This window comes from Sander lucioperca, chromosome 9 (genome assembly GCF_008315115.2).
Source record: "Sander lucioperca isolate FBNREF2018 chromosome 9, SLUC_FBN_1.2, whole genome shotgun sequence".
In the NCBI taxonomy this organism is placed as follows: domain Eukaryota; kingdom Metazoa; phylum Chordata; class Actinopteri; order Perciformes; family Percidae; genus Sander; species Sander lucioperca.
The window spans coordinates 16,075,218-16,082,834 of NC_050181.1; the positions used below are offsets into that span (position 1 = coordinate 16,075,218).

The 7,617-nt window shown below is 42.0% G+C and overlaps 1 protein-coding gene across 3 annotated transcripts in view; it reads right to left on the minus strand.

Moving 5' to 3' along the window:
• fam49a (family with sequence similarity 49 member A) overlaps nucleotides 1-5,211 on the minus strand; it is a 44,119-nt gene extending 38,908 nt beyond the window's left edge. For 2 of the 3 annotated variants that reach the window (XM_036005378.1, XM_036005377.1), the window contains exon 1: nucleotides 5,059-5,211. The gene's annotated coding sequence lies outside the window, so the exon portion shown is untranslated. The remainder of the gene's footprint in view (nucleotides 1-5,058) is intronic. The other variant, XM_036005379.1, reaches the window with a different exon arrangement.
• Between the last annotated feature and the right edge of the window lie 2,406 nt (nucleotides 5,212-7,617).

The following is a 7,617-nucleotide window of genomic DNA, read 5'->3' on the forward strand; positions in this document are numbered from 1 at the left end:
AATAAGAACCGGAATCGAACGGAAGAATCGCAATTGGAATCAGAATTGTTAAAATCAACACGAGGCCCAACCCTACACTTGATTAGAGCTGGGCAATATATCGATATTATATCGATATCATGATATGAGACTAGATATCGTCACGATATTTTTGTTAGAGCACCAATTGTCAACCCTAGAATATCGCCACAATATCGATATTGAGCTATTTGGTCAAGAATATCGTGATATCTGATTTTCTCCCTATCGCCCAGCCCTACACTTGATTGGATCTTTTTTGAAGTTGAAGTCCCACCAACATCTCATATGCACATGGTAAAGGCATAGAAAAGCAGAGCAGGGATGCTTTATTTATTGGCACTTTATTGAAGTGCTTTTCTTCACCTACACTGCCTACATTGAGTCCAAACACATTGATGAATAGTTTAGTTGACTTCTGTCTTCACGTTGCTGTATACAGTTTATTCTCCCTTTCACACACAGTTAGCTGAGCATCTGAGGCTCTAGAGCCAGTGAGAAGTCTGTTGGGTTTTCTGTTCCAGCCCAGATGGCAGTGTTGGCTGAGTCCGCGCTGGCTGGGGGGTCCACGGCAAACTGGACGATTAGTGGCTGACAACAGGAGGAGTGCCGAGCACTGAGAGCCAGGAGCTGAGGGACTTCTTAGCCAGTTTGTTCAGCCTGAATCAAATTATGATAATTAAAACAAAAGTGTAATGACAGCTTCTCCTGGAAGGATGTGCACAACGTAGCCATTATGACCTCACATATTTTATTTTAGTCATTTTAGTTCTGGAGACAATGACTTGGGTTGGGATCCGAAACCCGGTGCTAATACGGCAACAGTGCCTTAACGGGTGGTGTCTACGGGACCGAACAGCAACGTTTGTTTTTGGTGTCACTTAAATGTCTGCGCTGCTGTCTGATGGCAACAGAGGCATCGCTCTACGTGACGCTAGTTAACCCTACACTTGGCAGCAGGTAACGTTAGCCTACCGTTAGCTAGTAGCTGGCTTAAAAACAGTTAAATTGCTGACAGCTAAACGGTGTAGTGTGACTGTATTTCACTGTAGAGGATTCCAACAGCGGGATGTCCAACGGCCTGCAGCTGCCCAGACGATGAGTTCACTTGAAACTGGTAGCCTAAAGCCCCTGACACACCGACCAGACCGCCGACCCTCGGCAGAAAAGGCAGTTGGGCTGATCAGTCTCCCCGAGTTGGTCAAAAAAGTGGCTCGGAACACACCAAAGTGACGAGACGTAATACGTCTCCATAACAGCAGGCGGCGCTAATCTGTATTGTCGCCCAAAAATGAAAACCGGCAGCTGATTGGACGAACGCGTCACGTGGGTCTGGTTTCTCTAGAAATTCAAAGACCGACTGTCATGGCGGCTTGTTCAGAATACGATCTCATATTGTACTAAAATAGTTCACCGAAACGTGTTTCTGAAAACATTTTAAGCGAGAAATAGGCCATGCTGTTGCTGAATCTGTCTTCATTTCAGATCAACAAAGGTCAGTTTAAAAGATTTGTCAGATTTTGAGACTCTAGTCACGCTCATCCCGCTCCCCATTTCCGGGTTAGCACTCTACCAATCAGATGGGTCATTTGAGTCTGACTGCCGGCAGTGGCCGACTTCCAATTCAACATGTCAAATCGGCCAAAATGAAGGCCGACGGCACCGAACACACCGAATAGACTCGAGTCACTGACCTCGCCAGACTGTCCGACGGCCGATTATCGGGTTAGTGCGTCACAACCTTAAGCCTCGTGGTGCATTCAAAGTTATTGTAAAATACCCTTTTCCCATCTGGTGGTAGTTTTTGTCGCTAAACAGCAATTCACTGGTGAAATAAGTTATTGTTATTACACTATTAATAAATCATTTAATTTTGACCATATGGCCAAGCCGTTCTTTAATGTCACAGACTGTCGTTTTGTGCTCTCCCCCCTCCCACTTTTTAAAAAAAAGTATCAGTTCAGGCACCGGTATCGGAAAAAACCCATACGATACCCAACCCTTACAATGACTTTGTCCAGGTCATACCTGTAAACACTTGCCATACTTGTTGTTAGCTTAAAAATAACTGTTGTTACTTTCTGGGCTATTTGTTTTCTCTTGATGCAACAGTGACCTTCTCATTCTTCAGTTGAATGAACACAGGAAAAGGAACTAGAACGCTGGCCAAAAGTTGACACAGAATAAAAAGTGAGTGATCAAATGTGTCTCAGCAGTGTTCCACGCTAACCTCAGCTGGCATCAAAAGTAAAATGCTGATATAAGACTGCTTGGTACCGCTTGGTCAGCTAAAACCAAAAAAAAAAAATCAGATATCGGACTTGGCACAGTGTGCAGTGCTGAAAGGAAATCCTTTGGGATTTCTCATTTTAGTGTCACAAAGCAACTTGGGATTCATAGTTGGACTCTAACAAACAAAAAACGCTGCTGCAAGCATTTGGAGTTTGAGAACAGCTCAACAGCAAAATATCACATTACCTTTATCCGGCCTGGTGAGCGCTTTAAGCAGCAATTTCAGTAGCTGGATGCCTACCTTTGTAATACGACTGTAATGGCTGGGGTCGTTATATTTCACACATCAGAAGGTAGCATCAATGCCAGCTTGCTAACTGCATTTCAGGGGGATACTGTGTCTCTTTGATCATGACAACACACATTCAACCTAAAAGTGATGTGAAGCATGAGTTGCTGTGTAGTTTTGCTTTAGGTTTGACATCAATACATATTCTATATCCCGTTTTGATTCTTGTGGGTGTTGCAGAGGTGAAAACGTTATACCCGACTGTTTTATCGCGATCAAATGATTAACGCTTAACATCTTCGTCATACTTGTCTATGGTTAGTATTTATGCATTCCATTCTTACTGTATTTTCTTGCGAAGTTGTGGCAGTGCTCTTTTTGTGGCAGCCTGGCAGTGCTAAATAAGTACAAAAGAAACACTGCGATGCAACACAAAGGCTCCCCGCGCTTGCCTCAGGCAACCTGTAATGCAACGGCAGGTTAAAAACCACAATGTGCAAAAAAAAAAAAAATGCCAGTGATCGAGAGGGCGTGAGATGCCATATCCTGTTTTTCTGTCACAGACGCCTACACTGAGCGGTGAGAGACCAAAACTACAAGAGTTTAAACTGCAATCTAACAGCTATAGTGCTGCTCTGCCAGAGCCCCCCCCCCCCCCCCAACAAGCACACACACTGCATTCAGACTCTGCCAAGACACATTTGTAAAGTCGGACATGTCTTTTGCTCTTTTCATGGTTCACAAGCGCCACACAAAACCCTGCATAAAGTGATTAGTCAGTTTACATTAGCCGCACACTTGTAACAAAGTATAAGCTTATCAGATGAGTATAGTAATCATTGCCAACACCAAAACCAAACCAGACTTTGTTTACATATGGTTGTAAGTGCCACATAATACGGGATTCTTTTCATATCTTGCTGCTTATAGTGATGACTTGGCGCCTTCCTTTCGGGGCTGTATGAAGCCCTGCGTGCCCTAACTTGTCCCCGTGGTGTTAAAGTGAATACTGGCGCACAACTAGACTACATGCAGGCCATGCAAAGAACATGCAAAGCATTTTAGCTTCTTCCATGACAGATCAGGTTCATCCACAACAGCCATTGTCTAGCATGTTAATAAGTGACAATAATCAACCAGCATTCCAAAAACACTGTAATTACAGGCTGGCATACCAATTGACACAAAACATCTCACACACACACACACACACACACACACACACATTAAGGAGTGCAGCTGTTGCTGTATGTCCTCTCCAACAAAAGAGCGCCATTTCAGTGCGCTGAGAGCCACGATCTCAGAACCAACAAAAATACATCACAAGCTGGTTTTAAAAAGGTTAAGCTGGCAACAAATATGTAACTCATTTTATGTCCAGACACTTTTTAAAGACCCCTTACATTGGATAGTTAACTGGTTCCCACGATTCAGTGTTGCGGTGTTTCAAACAGCAGACCAATGTGGACTCAGTTCTTGGAAAATCCGTAGGCATGACTAATTTCCTAAACAATCAATACCAGCCATGTAACTTTAGCCCCCCACTACCACATACTGAGCTTTACTAGGTACCACCATCTACACCTCAACACTGCATTGACTCATAACACAGGACTGAATGAATCATGGACAATGATGTATTGCTGTAGCTGGATGTAATGAAGTGTGTACTCCGATAACATACAATGGGACGAAATAGAGTCACTCATTGGCAGCTCATGTCAAGAGAAGAGAAAGAAACAGCTGCTGTTGTCGGGCATCTGCAACCGTAGTCTGAGACCCAAAAATATTTAACTGTAAGAGGGCTCTTTCCCCGGTTAGACAGGTTGAGAAATTCACACATTAAAACAGCAGGAAGTAAACAACTCATGTTAATGTTCCAACCACCTGCCTGAATAAGTACAGCACATTGATGTCAGTTAGTGGTGAACGCTACACAGTTGTTTGAACGCAGTGATTGCGGATGGGAAGAGTTGTTAAATTGTTATAACTTGGAGCAAACAAGGGCCCCAAAGCATTTCATTTTGCACACCGTCGCTCACTTCACTCATTCAAGCATTCAAGCAAGCAAATAAGGATCGAAATAAAGCAATAACCAAATCATTGGGAAAACTCAAATGCAATGTGGCTCAATTTCGGCTGTTACTTGCAAGCTAAATTCGTTGGCTAGCCAGGATCCGCCTGTTAGCCCGGCACTGCTGTCAAGCAAACCCAGCAAAGGGTATTTCCTCAATAAAACAGTCAGAGAGCCTAAAACAGTGCACGAGAGGTAAATTAATAAAAGTCTAGTCACACTTGCACAACGCTTCACGCCACCACGTAACTAATTTCAGCGCTCAGAAGCAGCTAACGTTAGCTAGCAAGTTAGCGCTTCCTCCCCGGCATCTCTTCCCATGTGAACTCGTTTGACAGTCACTGATTTTGACGGGGATACGCAATTTGGCACGACACCAGGTGACGTAAATCTAATTTAGCGCCCACTAAACACGCGTAAAAGTTGGTTTAAAACAAAAACTCACCTGTATGTCTCTTGGGGTAGTACTTTTTAGGATGTTATGTTGGTCTCAGCAGTACTTTCACCGACCTTGGCCAGCTCTGTCTGTCCCCAGCAGCGACAGACAACAACACTCTCAGCACTTACCCCTCCCTCTGCTCCCTCTGGCACCAGAAAAACGAAGAAGGAAAAAAAATCCAGTTTCAAGCCCCACCCATTCACATTTGTAATTGGTTAATATTAGGGACAATGCGAAATGAGCCAATTAAATCCGCTATTGTGTTTTTTTTTTTTCTATGTGCAAATTATTTCCTATATGCAGCGCGTGGCAAAGATTTCTTCAACTTTTATAATAAAAGCACAAAAGATTTACGAAGCTTTATCTATTGTAATGTCCCAGTGTTTTAATTCCCAGAGTATTATTTCTTGAAGGATTAAAACAGGCATGCTTTATGTTTATAGAATTATTATTATTTTTTGACCACCTGAAAATGCAAATTGTACTTCCTTTATGGATTCCAGTTACATTTCCATGTTACCTCTTCCAGTGTGTTATGTGTTTAAGAAACGTTGTTTAAGTGCTCTAAAAAAGCGTTACCGGTAAAGAACCAACTCCAGTGCTCTGATAAACATCTGTAAGCCATAGTCAATATTGCCAAAAGCTGGTCCACATACTCACAGGAGGCCCAAACATACACCCAAATATACAAATCCACATCCAAATGACCTGTATCCTTCCCTCATTACTGTATCTAAGCATCATTTTCGATCACGTTCAGGATGTGAAATTTGTTGATTAGATAATTAGTCAGTTGACCGAAAATTAAGAAGCAGTTGCATATGTATATTGATTAATCTTCTCTGTCGTTTTTGCTGGTACCAGCTTCTTAAATATGAGGATTTCTATTGCTTGTTTTTGTCATAGCCTAGATAGATAGATAGATAGATAGATAGATAGATAGAGATACTTTATTTATCCAGAAGGAAATTAAGGTGTCCAATAGTTTATGCACATCATACATACACATTGGCAGACATATGACATCCACGTGCACATACTACATACCACAAAAATACAAAGGAAGATATCAATAGTGTGCCCTTACAGTAAAGTTAGGTTGTAGCATGTTTAAAGGAGCGGTGTGGGGAAAAAATGCAGAAAGGTGCAATGGTATCATAGTGCAAGAGAGTGTCAGTGCAAGTACATTGCCAGTGCAAATTCTATATCTATTCAAGTACAACAGGCTACACAATATATCAAAAATAGAACTATACATTACCATACACACTAGTAAAAGAAACATACAGGCAAGCTAGTAAAATGATAGTAAACTGAATATCTTTGGGGTTTGGTCTATTGGTCGGACAACACTAGCAATATTGGTCTTTAAGAAAGTATAATCATGAGATCATACTTGGCCCTGGGCTGCAATGCAAAGCAACAGAAACACACACACACATACACACACACAGAGAGAGACTGGAGACTGTGTGTGTTGCCGTATCAGGTTGCCACGACGAATGCTGGAGCCTGTGATGTGGGAAAGGTTTGGAGTTCATTGTTGTCAGCAGCGTGGCTGAAGGTACAGTATGTACAGCGTAAACACACCTCCACAGGACTACAAGGGCGAGTTAGGTTAGCGGATGGAGGGGGGGGGTCAGAGTACACCCACGTCTTCCACTACCACGTCCGCTGCAGTTCAGTTTCCTTTACAGTAACGTTACACACCCATCCACACACTTTAAGACCCAGTCAGTATGTGTGTTTATTACTCTGTCCAGCACAGAGGTGGACAGTAGCGAATTACAATGACTCATGTAACTGTAATTGAGTATTTCTTTTGTGTACTTTTTACTTTTTAAGAGTCGTTTTTTTAAATCTGTAATTTTACTTTTACTTAAGTACAGTATGTTACGTTTGAAGTATTGCACTCTGCTACATTTTAAATCACATTCCTTACTGAGTAAAAACCTCCAGGTCACAAGCTCGCGTCTCTAACCTTTAGACCACCACTGCCCCCAAGTAAAAGTTCATCAAAGTAATAGCACTTTTACTTAATATTTTTGTAATCTTTCCACCTCTGGTCCAGCAACTATACTACATGTTATGATTATCAGCTGATGTGTTGAATCATGTCAGTTATGCGACTATGACTATGTTTATTCTAATGATGGAAATAGGTCAGTGAAAGCGAACACTGAAACTATCACTGCTTGTTTCACTACTGTAGTTCCCAAGGGAGGAAACATTACACATGCAGTTACAACCATTGAAAATACAAGGTTTAAAAAAGGTTGAAGGTAGTAGGGACCCAAACTGAAGAGCACCAGAGGGACACACTACACAGCCGAGCAGCACTCCACGCAGACTGTATTGTGACATTGTAAACACATACCTTAGTTAAAGACAGTAATTCAAAAGATTGATGGAAAGTTATGTGACAAAGCAGACGTTTTCACTATCCAGTCTATCTAACAGGTCAACTTACTATAGGACGTAAGAAACCTGAATGCATATACTTTACTGACCATTTGGTCTAGAGCTGCAACAATTAACCGAATAATCGATTAGTTGTAAACTATA